Genomic DNA, 16,605 nt, shown 5'->3' with positions numbered 1-16,605 from the left:
TGTTACCAAATGGTTGATTATGTGTCCCTGTGGAACTAGCTTTTCTCATGGAACAGCACAGTGTCTCTTCTGTGGGTGATTCCCTTTCATTATGAAGCAGGTCACTTTAAGATCTAAAATTTAAATTCAGTTTTATTATCCATGTAAAATAGCATTAATAATAGTGAAAATGACTATTAAAAATAGGTGTGGACCCCCAATCTTTAGGGATTTTATTTAGTCTGCATAGTAAATTATAAAGGTTTTGCCATTGTCTTCCCTACCTCACAAATAAGGACCCTTTTATAATTTCTTTCTTTTTAGCTTTTTTTAAATTTAACTTAGAAACAATCTTATTTTACATATCAATCCCAGTTCCCTCTCTCTCCCATCCTTCCATACCCCCCACCTACCCCCCATTCCATCCCCCTTCTGCTCCCCAGGGAGGCTGAAGCCTTCCTTGGGGGATCTTCAAAGTCTGTCATATCATTTGGAGGCAGGGCCTAGGCCCTCCCCCATGTGTCTAGGCTGAGAGAGTGTCCCTCTATGGGGAACTGGCTCCCAAAGTCCATTTGTATGTACACCAGGGATAAATACTGTTCCACTACCAGAGGCTCTGCCCAGGCCTACTAACTGACACCCACATCCAGGGGGCCTGGTTTGGACCTATGCTGGTTTCCCAGCTATCAGTCTGGGGACCATGAACTCCTCCTTGTTCAAGTCAGCGGTTTCTGTGGGTTTCCTCAGCATGGTCTTGAACCCTTTGCTCATCACTCCCCCCCTTGCAGTACTACACTTGAGGTAACATAAAGGGCAGAATGTTGTTGGTCTTTCAATTCAGACAGCTGAAGTCTAAGTTATCCTGTCATTTTTTTCTGATAGTTCTTGCTGAGGGATGAAGAACCTATTTCCAGTCCAACAACCAAGGTTAGACCCAGAGCTGTACTGATGATTTTTTTTTTTTTACATGATGTTTGGTTTGATTAGTGGGACTTAATCTGCCTCTTCGAAGAAGGCTAAAAAACTGGAATTGGTGTGGTTTAGTGTACCAAGGAAGGGGGTTATGACCAATGAAGCAACACAGCTGGCAGTCAGGATGGGCCAGGCCTGAGAAGCACATGAGGAGTTGGGTGAGTTTTGAGGTCCAGTTATGAGTGACACATTGGAGGGTATAGGTGTATGTATTTCTGTGGGAAACACAAACACTATGATTTACATTTTGTAACAATTGCTCTGCATCTCTATGTAGAGTGGGCCTTGTATTGCAGGTGGGTAAGAGGGGTGTGTTGTGAGTGACTGTCCTCTGACCCAAGCAACCATCATCTTGGGGAAGAGCATCCCAGTAAGGTGTGCTGACTGATAGCATCCCCTCATAGGAGAACAGGGAGGGTCACCAAGACCTTCCATATCTGAGTATGCAGCTGCCCTCTACCACATGTTATATGCAACCCTGCCTTAATGGCATATGGCCTCAGATAGGAAATAGTCTATTATATATTCCAGGGAAGATGGGGGGATGGCTTGTGGGTTCAGTAGATGCAGCTTCAGGGAAATCCTCATCTATGCTGGGTCAAAGCTTTCTGGGTACAGCCTGTTGCTGGGAGAAGCAACCATAACTCTGCAGCGAACCCCCACCTATGCTTTGTAAGGACATCAATAAGCTCATTTGTTCCCCAAAGTGAACTCTGGATAGCATGTGGCCTCTGTTGTTGGGACAAGAGGAGGGTTCACTGCTTAGGAATCCCCCTAGAAAAGAAGTTTAGCAACAAGGTGAGGGCAGTAGCCTAGTTAGCATCATCCATTCACATACTCAGGAAGAATGTGTCATGATTGTCACTTTTCCTTCTTCCCCGAGTCATTGTATGAGGTTTGAGTTTCCTACAGTTAACCATGATTCAAAGACAATAAATAGAAAATTCTGAAATAACTCTTTAGGTTATATGGTATCTGAATAGCATGATAAAATGCTATGGTGTCCCTCGTCACCTAGGTAGTGAATTTCCCTTTTGTAGAAGATACTCTATCTACAGCACACCACCCACTCTTTACTCTATGGCCATTATGATCATCAGACTGTCAGGACATCAGTCAATGGTGTCAGGACCAGGGACTCCTTTTTATGTGACACTCAATCAAGTGTACGATTGACAGAAATTGAAGTGAATCATCAAAGTGAAAGACTTTTAGTGTGTCCTGCCTCCAAGATTGTAGTGTGTTTAATGACATGCCTGCTGCTGAGCTTCGAAGGAGAGCAAAGATATGGAGAGTAGTGTTTGCTGTCAGTGAACAGAGCCAATGCCGTCATTACACTCATTCCAAAAGGTCACATATCAAGTTAGAGAGAAACACTTAATGCCAGAATTTTCTGTGTCCCATTAGGGTGCCTTCATCATGGACACAGCTTTCCTGTCAGGAGGCTAGGAGCCAGAGCCAAGGTCGCTGCTGACTGAGTCTAGCACCAACTCTGCAGTTCTCCCAAGGCACCCCACTTGCCTACTAGAGTGAAAACTGCCTGTGATTTCTAGGGTGGTCCCAGATGCCTTGGCAACTCAATTCTTTTAAACCTGAATACCAATTTCCACAGTACAAGAGCCAGGAAATGTTGGCTCCCTAAACTGTGAGAGCCAAGGATGGAGGGCCCTTACAAGGTTGGCTTGTAGTGGCTTACTTGGATTTAGGCTTCCTGAGTAAGATCCCTGTAGATGGCTTGAGGATATATTTTGTTTCTTAATGTAATAACATTCTAGAACACTGCTTCTCTTCAGCTCTCTCCTAAGCAAGCAGTAGTCACTGGCAGGGGAGTGAATCAATGTATATATACTTCATAAGCTTTACTCTTATTAGTGGAGTTTTTTAAATACCCCCAAACAGTACAGTACAGTATGTGTTCTTTTTTTTTTTTTTTTTTTTTTTTTGACATGGGTGTTGATCCAAGACTTTAAGGTACTGCCACAAAATAAGTCTTTGGGTTTCTGGATATGTTGATAGAAAAAGTTTTAAGTTTTAGGTGGTACTTATCTTCATTTTGTGTTAAATATAAGGAAAAATGAATGAAAGACATTGTTTTAGAAAGAAATTCACCTATTTGTGAGGAATTAGTATCATATCTACAGTCTTAGATTATGAAAAGAGAAGAAAATAACCCCACAAGTAATGTATTATATTCAAGGTCAATATTTCTCTTTCAAAATAAGAACATAATCAATTTCAAAAATGACTTTGGGAGAGGATTGCTCACAGTGGGGAGACCTTCAGTTGCATTATATGCCCTCCAAATCAATTCTTTTTCTTCCTGCTTACTGAATAACTTTCATAAGTTTGTTATTCATAAACACATTTCATTTAAAAAACAGGTGAGTGGCTTTAGAATTCATGTACTTTGACATTTTCAGATAGACTGAAAAAAATCTAGATATTTGTTATAAGCAGAGTACTCAATCCATGCGAGAAGCTCAGAGGGTTGGAATGTTCCTGAAGGCTTGGTAGTAGAGGGGTGTGTGAAACCTGGGCTAAGGAGCAAACATACATGTGCCCAATGCTAGCTAGTGGTATGGATTTAGCCATAAGGATGAAAGTGATACTTAAACAGGAAATGTCAGAATCGCTCCTTGAATTGATCCCAGATAGGTGCTGCATTTTCCCTCTTTCCTTGATGGGCACAGGTGTCCTACGAGTGAGGCTGTGTTCTCAGCACACATCTATGTTACCGTGAGTCATAATTAGAAGTATGCTAATGAGAGCTGAGGGCAGCCCTGCTAGTAAATGTTTTCTAGTTGCCAAATAAATAGTAAAGGTGTCTTTGGCTCAGAGGTCCAGATCCCAGGAAAAATCAGAATATGGTCCATAGCAAGTATCCCATGTTCCAGGACAGCTTTTCATGCAGCGTCTTTGCCAGATTATGGGGCCTGTGCTATGAGTTCCAGAGGCAATGTGGTCTCAGCAAGGAGGCTTCATGCAGACATCCATACCTAAGTGCCACAGCATTCATTTACACACCAAGACACAAACCCAGCAGACATTAATTCACAAAACATAGCAACCTTGTGGTATCAGTGAGTGGGATAACCCCATGCCCCAAGGTTCTCAGAGAAAGAGGGAAACCTGCCTCCACAGCCTGACCTGTTGGGCCGCTGAGAGGCATCGGAGCAGCTTCCATATGCTCGCACCGGCCCAGCGCTTCTGGAGTTTAGATGATAAAGTCAGATCCAGTTGAAGAAAAACCTCTAAAGGTTTACACTACGTTTAAAAATGTATGTAGGCTTGTGAGAAAAGGAAGCAGAGGCTGGCAGATTTCCACAGAGAAACCCTGTCTTGGGGAAAAAAGAAACAAAAGAAAGTAAAAATAAAGAAATAAAAAAGCCACATAAAGATGGAAAACACACAGAGAATCTGGATGCTATATGCCATATTGTCTTTAAATTGTTTGATTGCCGAGGAAAGACTTACTACTGCTAAAATACATTTGATTATAAATGCTGCTAAATTAATCCAACTTATACATTTTAAAAATGCTCTAACTTTAGAAATAAAGGTTTTGCTTGTATTTCCACAAATAAAAAGCTATGGATTCCTTCCAGACTAATATGGTTTGATCAAGAAAGACCCCCTGAAGCTGAGATGATACAGCCTTACAGACTACAAAAACAAGGACTTGGTCAGGTTTCTGTGTTTTATCATGATCCCTATGGTATATGAACATCGTCCCCAATCAGCAGGAAGCAGTTTAGAAAGAACGATGCCCATATTTCCAAATATTGTTTATAAATGTTTGTTTTCATTTAAATGGGGTTGGTTATAAATGATAATGAGCATAGTCAAAAGGGGAAATAGGATATAGGAAAGAATACTTTGCATTGATATAGATTTTCATTTATTGATACAACTTTAAGGTCAATTTTGTGATATGTATATGTCTCCTCTTGTTTAGGTATTGTGTTTATACAGATCTTTTACCTATAATAGTCAGAACTTATAATTAGGTTAGTTAGGTTTTCTAGATATATAGAGATGTATTTGAGATGGTTAGGTATTCTTCAAACCTTTCAAAGACCTACAGAAATATGGCATTTAAATCGTTTAGGGTTTTTCTTGGCAGTAAGTCAACCGCTCCGGGCACACCAATTACGTCAGAAAGGAGGATGGGCATCGAAGAAACTCATTATGGAGTTTGCTTTCAACATGGCAAGATTAGCCATTTGGGCAAGAAACTGCTCTTGCCTGGACTCTCTGTTGCTGTATAAACTGGATATACAGGACCCACAAGAAAGTGACTGCTGAACTTACAAAATAAGACAGTACTGAAGGGTTCCTGTTGAAATGGAGAAGTGTGCCAGACACACTGTGGCCTATAGGCTGAAGATGGATGCCCCAATGTTAGGGAGGAACTTTGGGTGACTATCCAGGTAGCAAGATGTTCTGTCAATTCTAGAGTTTATATATTTTCCTTCTGTGGTCTTTGATAGAGTTGAAGACAGATAGTTATGGTTATAATTTTCTTCAGTTATTATAAAAGATAAGTTATCCTTTTATTTTAGACAGAAAAGAGGAGATGATGGGGGCCAATGAGACAGCAAGTTAGATGGGACTAGGAGTCAAAGAGGATTTTGGGAAATGTAGTGGATAAGTGGTGATCCAGGCAGGAAGTGACATAGTAAGGAGACTCATATTTGAAGGAGGAGAAACAGGGAGCATCCCCTTTTCCTTTTGCCTCCTTCAGCAGCAGGATGTGATCCACCGGCAAGGGAGGACGCCAACAAGATAAGACTTAAAAAATATATAGATTTCTGATAATTAAGACTGAGCTAACAGATGAGAATCCTAGTCATTGGCCAAGCAGTTTTGAACCTAATACAAGTCTCTCTGTGTATTCATTTGGGCCCTAACTCAGGAGGGCGGCTGGCGTAAAGCGCACATGTGGCAGTGGGGCTCTGCGGCTTTTGGCGGAAAGATTTATAGTAACAACCTTGCATCTGAGTCAACTTCCGAATCCTTCTCAAGAACGAACTCTAGGTAGCCCCTAGCAATTTTGCAAAAACAAGCAGGCATGTTAGAAACTCATGCTGTCCCTGACAGTGTCTGCACACGCCTCCCAAGCTCCCAGTGGAATCCTTGTTGGTGAGTGGAGCAGGCTTACAGGTGGGCACAAGAGAATTTCTGCAGAGTCGTGCTTAACAGGAGCTTGTTCACTGAACTGTGAAAGATCAAGCTGAAGTTTTACTGCTTGCAAGTCTGATTTGGGTCTCAAAAGTAAGTTTTTGTGAAATGCCACAAGCTCCATTCTTGTGAGGTATTTTAATCACATAATTAAATGTAGACGGAGAAGCCATGCTGAGTAATATCAACAAGAAAGGGAGCAAAAATAATATCACTTATTTACCAAACACCTACTTTGTAGTGGGCATGACGGGCACTTTTATATTTGTTATCTCTGATTCACTTACCCATCCTGCAAAGCAAGCTTCCAGAACATGAGAAACTTACACAAAGGCTAGTGGTTAGCAGGCAGAGGAGGCAGAAAACAAATTCATTTTTAAATAGTCAAAGCTTGAGCTTTGTCCAATTTTCATATTAGCAAATAACACAATGGTCAATATTTCAGACAGCCACAAAACCATAGAACGGTATTCATTTGAATCATGGTTCTGAGCTAAGGACCAACCAATCAGTTTTAAAATGCAGGAGGTTGTGGCTTGTTACTCTCCCATAGAGATTTTACTTCTAATATGATCAAAATGTGTCAGTTTTCTTATATCTAACAAGACTAACAAGTAGATACAAAGTGCCAGGCTAAAGGAGGGACTTTATCCCTGAGTTGTCAGTGTGACAATCAGGGGAAGGTAAGATACAAAGGTCTCAGTCCTCATCTTTCCCAGAGCTGCAAAAGGAGCCCACAAGTCAACTCCATGAGGGCATTCAGTTTTACTATGTTTGCTCAAGGCTTCCCCAGTAGGGAAGAGAAAGACTGAATTCATAGCAACTATAACCCTATGTTTTACGTGTATATTTAAAATAGGAAATGACTTCTGGAACAGACCAGTATGCTGCAATTCTGTGTGAAGTTTTAGTTCATATCTCTTTTCTATTACTATAAATAGACAGTATTGTATCCACTCACGGAGGTTAGAGGTAGTCTACCTGGACATTATTACAAACCATTATTTGAAATATGACTTTTAATGTGAATTTTCATATCTGTAAAATATTTTTATTTTTCTCTTCAATTCTCAGTTACTATTTTCTGAACCAAAAATCTTCTTGGAGGTATATAGAAGGTTTTAGGTCTGCATGGTCATTTATGAAGTCATTTGCTAGTTTGTATTTGATGTCTTCACTGGCTGATCTTGGGTGACAGATATTCCCAGAGAGGTTTGTGCTACCCTTATTCTATTGGACAACTAGAGTTTTTCTGGTCCTATGGCAAAATATTCACTCAAGTACTTTTTTTCTACTTGAGTATAAAAGTTCAATGATCTAAGGAGCCAGTACAGGACTATGACTCACAGTGACACATGCCATTGGTTCCAGTGATACTTTTAGTTGTCCCTTATAGACCCATGCCCCAGGCAGCTTCAGAATGATCCATGCCTGTTTCAGGTCTGAATAAATAAAATCCATTTGTATTTTGGAACATTCACAACTGAAACTTTTATGACTTTAAACACATCTCAATCTCTCCTCATTACTCATACTTCAGAGTTACAATGAAAGGGAACTAAGTGGATACCATGGGAAAGTCAACTGTAGGTGCTCCACATATGGCTTGAATTACAAGGAAGAGTGTGAGTCTTGGCGACAGCACCAGCTACACTTCCCTTACCCAAAATGAAGGGGAAATGACCTAAATGGAGAATTTTTTTATTGTAGTCAAGCTTTAAGTGGAGGCCTAAGATGTGCCTCACTGCTTTCCCAGTCTCTGTGAGGTATGTGCAGCCTTGTAAACCTAGGAACATTTCCAATGGAACATACACCCCAGTCAGTCCCATGCCACTAACTCCAAGGAACCACACTGGTAAGCACACAAGAATGGAACTGGAGAACAGACACTGCACTATCCATCATACCAACTTTTAGTAATTTCTCTTCCTATAATTTTAGACATCAGAATTCATATCATGGAGACAATGTCTGAGGAAACTAGACATGGACTACCTGTCCTATCTGCAGCTTAAAACTGAGAGGTAGATGCAATGTTTTTTTTCTTATCTTTTTAAATTTAAATTCTTTAATTACTACTCATATTTACATATCTATCCCCCCATTCTCTTGTCCTCCCATCCTCCATGTTCCCCACCAACCCTCCCAAGCCATCCCCCAACTCCTCCCCAGGGACAGTGAGGTCCTCCACCAGGGACCTTCAAAGTCTGTCATATCATTTGAGGAAGGGCCTAGGCCCTCCTTGCTGTATCTGGGCTGCAATAGTTTCCCTCCATAGGGAATGGACTCTAAAAGTCCATTTGTACTCTAGGGTTAAAGACTGGCTCCACTGTTAGAGTCCCATAGACTGTCTTGGCCTCCAAGTTGGCACCCACATTCAGAAGGCTTGGTTTAGTCCAATGCTGTTTCCCCAGCTTTATGACTAGTGTCTCCATGCTCTCAGTAGGTCATGTCAACTGTTTCTGCAGTAGATACAATGTTTTACACCTGCCCATTTAGCTGACTTTTGTCTCTTTCTTACCATTGAATATTTATTGTCTGTTTATATGTTTATTTCTATTTATCATTTATTTATTTATATATGTAAATAGGCTAATCCTATAGCCTTCATAATTGCCATTTATCAAAGATTATTCCTATGTACATTGCTAGACATTTATTACAATACTGATATATTCAGTACAGTACATATCTGATTTTAAAATATGTAAATGATGCCAGGCGTTGGTGGCACACGCCTTTAATTCCAGCACTCGGGAGGCAGAGGCAGGCGGATCTCTGAGAGTACGAGGCCAGCCTAGTCTCCAGAGCGAGTGCCAGGATAGGCTCCAAAGCTACACAGAGAAACCCTGTCTCAAAAAACCAAAAAAAAAAAAAAAAGAAAGAAAGAAAATATGTAAAAGAATTAGCACTTTTGTATGGAAACAATCCTGCCAGCCTATGTGTAAAGCAAAACTGTTCATGATAGGAGGTCAGGGCAGGGGTAATATCAGGCTAATTATTAACTTAAGAGTGAACCAATGTTTTGTTCCTACTGATTTAGTGGTACACTCACCTCTGATAACAACTTGAGCTTGATGTGTGAAAAGAGGCCAATGATATTTCACTGCAACTGGGCGTGGTGTGGCTCTCTGTAAGACTCATATAGTTAAGTATAACTCAAGCTGTGACTGTAGCAAGTGGAGATGGTTTCTGAAGCACATACATCTGTATGTACAATGTATTAAAGAATTTAATTCAGTAACTACACCTTGATTTCACTGAAGGTTTGTTACTAACTATAGCCCTGGTGTGTGACAAACTTTTCCAAGAGCAATACAACACATGTCTATTCAACCTGGTTAGGGAGCTCACAACAAACTGAAAAATGGATACCACCAAAGTCCAGTTTGGTGAACCAGTGAGGTTACTTACAGGAATATGGATGAGAGGTTACCTACAGGAGCAGAAATGACTCAAAGACAGCAGCATCACCAAAGCCCATGCCAGCATAGGTGACAGCTTACAAAAGATGGGGACCTGGAGCACACTGCACAGCCTGTAGGCAGCTCAACAGGTTGGAAAGTACCCTTTCCAAGTGACTAGTTTAAGAACCAGATAGTTCAGCTGGTTCTCTGCTTCTTCCAGGCCACTGGTCTCCTTTGCAGCTTGGCTTATCTAAAAGTCTTCTTTGAAGCTCAGCCTTGGCTCCTCTGAGAGGGACTCTCAACTTTTATTGCTTACTCTGGCGTCTAGTGAATTTGGTCAGTTTCAGGGACTTCTTCTACATTCTTTTACATGGCTGGATTACCTTTACTTTGTAAAGCCCACGCTGCTTCCTCTCCATCTGGGTGGTGACCCTCCTTTCTTCTCTCCAGCATTCTCTCAGTTGTGCTTTCCTGCCTAACATCTTCCTGCCTAGTTATTGGCCAGTTAACTGTTTATTAAGCCAATGAGAGCAACACATCTTCAAGGTGCACAAAAAAGATTGTTCCATGACAAGTTGGTTTTGCTTTCTTGAATTTGACACATGGGGAGTGGGGACCTCAGCTGAGAAAATGCCTCAAGTCCGTAGGGTGTTTTCTTGATTAATGATTGATGTAGGTGGGCCTAGTTTATTGTGGTCAGTGCTGCCACTGGGCAGGCAGATTTCTCTGGGGTGTATAAAACTCAAGCTAATCATGCCATGGAGCACAGCATCTTTCCATTGTCTGTGCTTCAGTTCTGGCCTCCTGTTTCCTATGTGAGTTCCTTTTCTGACTTCCTTTAGGGACAGAATATGATATGAAGGTGTAAGCCAAATAAACTCTTTCCTCTCTAACTTGTTTTTGGTCATGGTGTTTCATCATATCTATAGTACCCTAAGTAAGAAAGATTCCTATGCTAGACTGTAACCTGAAAATGTGAGTTAAATTAAACCCCTGTCTCCTAAGTTGCTTCATCTGTCAAGAGTGTTTTATCACACCAACAGAGGGAACCAGGAGAAAAAGTAGTACCAAGGAAGTTGTTTAATAGAGTTGACCGTGTGGATTTTATGCTTTTTTCGTGTGGAAAGAATGTATAAACATTTAGTAAGCCTCTTTTCATGCTGGAAAAGCCACTGAATACAGGAAGCAGAGCTTCATGGACCATTGTCGTGAGAACTTGGAAGATGAGAATGGCATGGCGAGAGAAACATGGATAGTTGTGGCCTGGATTATAAGACTGCATCTAGAGCAGGAGGAGGAGCTATTTGTGTTAAAGATTGTTAAAGAGATCATTTCTACCCAGATGAAACCTCCTGTGCTTCAGTGGAACAGAAGGGAAATGTTTCCTGAGGGCCAGCACACTAAGGCAGATAGAGCAGTGATCTCAGAGGGCCGGACTGTGTCTGAAGCTGGCAGCAGAACTTGGTGATCCTTTTGATACGGATTTGAAGGCATGGAAATTGCATGGTTGAAGGGGTCTGGGATAGCAGCTGAGGCCTGGCACTATGTGGCTGGATCAGAGATCCCAATGGAGAGGTCCAGACTTGGAGCTATGAGGGGACAGCAGCAGTTGTCATGGAAACTTGAGGATATTAGAGATGCAGTAACTGTGGGATGTTTACCAAGGTGAGCTACTGTGTTGAGTGGAGCCATCTTAAGCCTAAGAGAGATGTGTGTGCTGCAGGGTGCTGGAGATGTGTGGCTGCTGAAGCTCATTGGAGTCTGTAAGACCAGCCCCAGATACTGGGCATTGAGATAGAGGATTTCATGTATGCTCTGCTAGATTTTGCTTTTGTTTAATTGGATTGTTCCTTTTGATGTACTGATTCTTCCCTCCTGAAATAAGAATACTACTCTTTACCATCAAGGTTGGAAGTGTATAAATTGTTTATAATTTAAAATAAGATCTTGGACTTGTCAGTGCTCACCTCACTGCTATGTGCCCAGTTTGCCCAACGACTGCTGCACTTCGCAGCACAAGTTTCAACATACCTCATTCAAAATGCTATCTCCAATGAGGCACACCATGGGAACCATGGTGATTCCATCTCACAGATTTGGAGGTGGGCCAAAGACTACTTAAGGAGAACCACAGTGTGCGCATGGAAATGTAACTCACCATGGTTTTGGAAAACCAAAAGGACCCTCTGGCTATGTACAAAATAATGAAGGACCTGGACCCATACTGAGGTGGCACAATGGGCTTCTGGAGTGTGTTATCACTAGGTGTAGGGTTCACCATCAAATGCAATGACTACTCTGTAGTGCACATAAAGCAGGAGGATTAATCCCCCCAAAGTAAATAAATATAATAATAATAAATATAATATAATAATATATGATAAATAAATAGTAATATATAATAAATATAATCCTCCCAAAGTAAATAAATAAACAAATAAACAGACAAGATATATAAGTTTAGTTTTAAGGTAACATATTTGTGTGTGTAGTTAATGTGTTTGTGAGTGAAATGTAATTGTAATCATTAATGTTAATTGTCAACAACCTACAATCACCTGACAAAAAAGAATCAATAAGGAATTGGTCGCATTGGATTGGCTTGTACGAAACTCCGTGGGGGTTGTCTTAAGTTAACTGATATGGACGACTGGTGGTACCGTTCCCCAGGCCTGGGTTCCTGAGCTGGGTCAATAGAACTGATCACAAACAAGCAAGCAACCGAACATGCATGGTTCCTCTCTGCTCTTGACTGTGGATGTTTTGTGACTTAGTCATTTTAAGTTTCTGTTGCCTTGACTTTCTTACTCTGCTAGAATGTAATCTGGAAAAGTGAGGTAAAACAATCCCCTTCTCACATGACATGATTGTGTGTCAGTGTTTTTTTTTTATCAGATCAGCAGAAATGAAGCTAAGACAGCTAAGAGAGCTAAGCTCTGCATCTTTTCCACTGCACTACCTTTTGGTCTGCCTTGTGATTATGGATTTGGCAGTCTTCAACACTACACAAGTAAATTCCTTCCAGTAGATCTTCTCTTTTTTCTTTCTCTTCTGTCTCCATCACCACTCTCTGTGTGCATGTATACATAGAAGCATACACATCTTTACTGGTTTTAGTTCTCTAGACAATCCTGACCAATGTAGCATCTGATCTTTAAGATGGTCTTTTACATAGTGATAGATGAACCTGAGTTCACAGTAATCAGCTGCCTTTGCCTTCTTATTGGTACTCGGGATTTGGTTTTGTTGTTGTTGTTGTTTTCCCTGTGTGTTCACATTATTCTATAATCTGTTGGGATGAATTCCCCCTAGGGTGATGCATGCCTTCTTCCAGTCACACATTATAAATACGCTGCCAAGACACTGATGAGTCACCAGATGCCTAGAGGCTGCACAGGTATGTGGAGAACCTACACTTAAGGTAAGGTGTTTTAAATACTATCACATCTGTGACTTTTTTGTGCCACTCACCACAACTGGCACCAGTATTCCATAGCTATCACTCGTGCTGATGATCTGTACATCTGGAGATCTCAGGTCTTGCTAGTGAATCAGAAGCAGTTCCAGGCCAGCCAACATTGCATATAAAAACTTGCAAACAACTGAAAACATAAATTAACCATAGGTCTCTGTTTAGATAGATTCCTATCTTTAAAAGAAAATCATTTTTAAAAGCAGAGTCTTGAAAGCTCTTAGAGTTCAAATGAGGATGATTTTGCAGAACACCTTGAATGAGCGTGCACTGTCAGCTGAAGACTTTCTTCTTCAGCAGATGTTTTTTAAAAAGGCATACACAAAATGAGCTGGCATTCTTCCTGATATTCTGTTGAATGGCTGTGAATAAGCAGGTGGCCCCAGAGGTGAGAGACATGGTTCAAATGAATGGGCTCATTAGGTTAGATCACAGATGGGCCACATGCTATATTTGTGTTTCTGTAGCCTGTGGCACTACTGAGAGAGTTGATACAACTTGTAGGGAATGAGACCTAGGAGAAGCAATTTGGGTTATTGGGAGCATGTCCTTGAATATTGGGATGCCAGTGCCTCCTTCTTTTGTTTCCTTGTTCCTAGATGAGCAGACCTATTACCTCTTGTGTTCCTGCTATGTTGTGCTGTGTTGTCACAGGCCCAAAGCATCTGGGATAAAGGCAGGGACCTTTACAAAGATGAGGCAAGTATACCTTTCTTCCTTTTAAGGTGATTTACCTCGAACACTTTGTCCCAGTGACAGAAAGCTGATTAACACAAATGTATTTTTTTCAATCTCAGGGCAAATTGGTCACGTTGACTGTGCTCTTTAGTTGAGTGTATGGGGGATTACTTCACTGCTGGAAATAACTGTATTACATCTTTGTTGGCAAGGTTGACTCATACTTGATGCACACTGCAATTCTGTCAGAACCCAAATGTGCAGGAAAACTTACAAAGTTCTCTTTTATTGTTCCCAAGAAAGTGTCTACCGTCTCTAGCTGTAGGCACTTTCACAGAGATGCCATGCTGATGACTGCAAATGATACAGTTATGCAACCTAAATTTTCTAAAACAATTCTACTTAATGGAGACAGGAGATTTCAGCACTTGTTCCTGTATCTCCTGTGGTGAAAGTACTCATATTTAATGTATTTATCTTTCATATCCAAGATGTGCTTGCTATATGCCTTAAAACTCACTGTATTTATAGGAGATTCAATCAGGTGAAAGTAGATGGGTTGTATGCCTCATAGGAAGATGTCATACCTTTTACTCGCAACGGCTTTCCCATGTACTGCAATATAAACAAGAAAGAATGACTCTTTTCTGCCACTGCCTATCATAAACGTGAAAATTATGCAGGAAACAATGTTTTCAGATTAACCATGACAGAAAGACTCTATTAGTTGCTTAAAGGGAACAGGTAAACTAAATTATGTGATTTGTGTTCCTGATAGTTTAAGGAAACTTCTTGCTTAGCATTACATACACATCTCTCTTGTGGCTTCATTTTACATTTCCACACTGCCAGTTCTCAGGGCTCATGTTTCCTTGAAAACCTCTCCTCTGACCAAACACATTGGCATGCTTGCTTTCAGAAGGAGCAGAGCATTTCTGTGTGGTGGCATCATGAGATCTGCTCTGCTGAAGGCCTTTCTGGGGATTTGGACTCAGACACGGGGCTTTAACCATGGATAACAGCTTTGGGCTTTTAAATACTGTGCACTCCAGTGTCATCACTAGCAATGCCGGCAGTTCTCCTAGGCCGGTAAAATCATCACTTGGCCATTAGGTCACTTGTAATAACTTAATGTACTATACGCAGTCACAGAGAGAGATGGGAGGTGGGGAGACACACACACAGAGGGAAGGAAGCAGTGAAAGACACAAACATAGAGACATATGCACAGATACACACCTGTGAACACAGAGATGGGGAGGACAGAGGAGATACACACACACACACACACACATACACACACACACACACACACACACACACACACACACACACACAGACATACACACAGAGGGATGGAGGTGTGAGGAGAGAGAAACACAGAGACAACAGAAACATACACAAAGACACACATGGAGATACACAGACATAAGAACACATGCCTATGCATATGAATGTGCACACACACACACACACACACACACACACACACACACACACACACACACACGTGTGTGTGTGTAATTTATAAATCTGCCCATAGACTAAGAGAAAGCAAGGTCCTGCTATGGGAGCCATTTCAAGAGTCCTGAGTGGAAGCAGTGCAGTCCCCTAGGACACACATATCCACACCCAGGAAGCAACACCCTTCTTCCTCTCCAAAGGTAAATGGAGTGTGAGTGCAAATGTTCCTGTCATAGTCTTAACCAAACTGGGGTGCCTTGCAAGGAGGCCATCAAATTTATCATGGGAAATTAGATGGAAAGACAGTAAGCAGCTTCCAGCGTTTGCTGAACACAGCTGGAAATTGTGTTTGCTCCACAGCACTTCTGTAGCAAAGTAGCAGGACAGATGGTTCCCGACAACAGGAACTGACTTCCTCACAATTCAGTGGACTGGGAATTCTGGATCAGGCAGAGTTGAGTCCTCTGGGATTGTCAAGGGAGAATCCCTCCCACCCTCCCATGCCTCTCTCCTGGTTTCTAACTGTAGCTGGCAATCCTTGCTGGCCTTGTAAGTGCATTGTTCTAGGTTCAGTGTCTGACATCACATGGTTTTCTTCTTGGATTGTGTGTCTGTGCTCAGTTGTCTTTTCTTACAAGGACATCAGTCGTTTTGGAGTTAGAGCCCACCTCATTTTAGTGCCGCTTCAACTTTATTAGATTGCACATTCAAAGGCCTGTTTCCAGGTAAGGCCACGTTCATAGCTGCTGAGTCTCTGGAAACAATGCAGCCAGTCATTGCTCAGTGCAGCAGCTGTTTCACACCTCAAGGGTGCCCACTATCAGCACCACACAGTGCTGCTGTGGATATGCGGGATCAGGCCCATGGAACAGCTTGAAGCACTGATGAATATGGCCTTATATTTTATTATTTTTTGTTGCATTTTAGAAATTATGGAGGGATACTCTTGAAGCCCAGATACAGCAAGGAGGGCCTAGGCCCTCCCCCAAATGATATGACAGACTTTGAAGGTCCCCTGTGGAGGACCTCACTATCCCTGGGGAGGAGTTGGGGGGTGGACTGGGGGTGGTGGTGATGGGGAACATGGGAGGGTGGGAGAACTAGGGAATGGGAGGATGGATATGTAAATATGAGTAGTAATTAAAGCATAAGAATGTTTTAAAAAGAAATTATACTCTGTCACCTTTTCTCCCTAAATTTTTTATTTAAATTAAAAACAATCATATTTTGCTTATCAATCCCAGTTCCCTTTCCATCCCATTCTCCCATGTTCCCCACCAACCCCCCATCCCAACACGCTTCTGCTCCCCAGGGATGGTGAGGACTTCCATGGGGGATCATCAAAGTCTGTCATATCATTTGGGGCAGGGCCTAGGCCCTCCCCCATGTATCTAGGCTGAGAGAGTATTCCTCTATGGGGAATGGGCTCCCAATGTCCATTCGTACACTAGG

Source organism: Cricetulus griseus, chromosome 2, assembly GCF_003668045.3.
Source record: "Cricetulus griseus strain 17A/GY chromosome 2, alternate assembly CriGri-PICRH-1.0, whole genome shotgun sequence".
Classification (NCBI taxonomy): domain Eukaryota; kingdom Metazoa; phylum Chordata; class Mammalia; order Rodentia; family Cricetidae; genus Cricetulus; species Cricetulus griseus.
Note: the sequence above shows the minus strand (reverse complement) of the source record.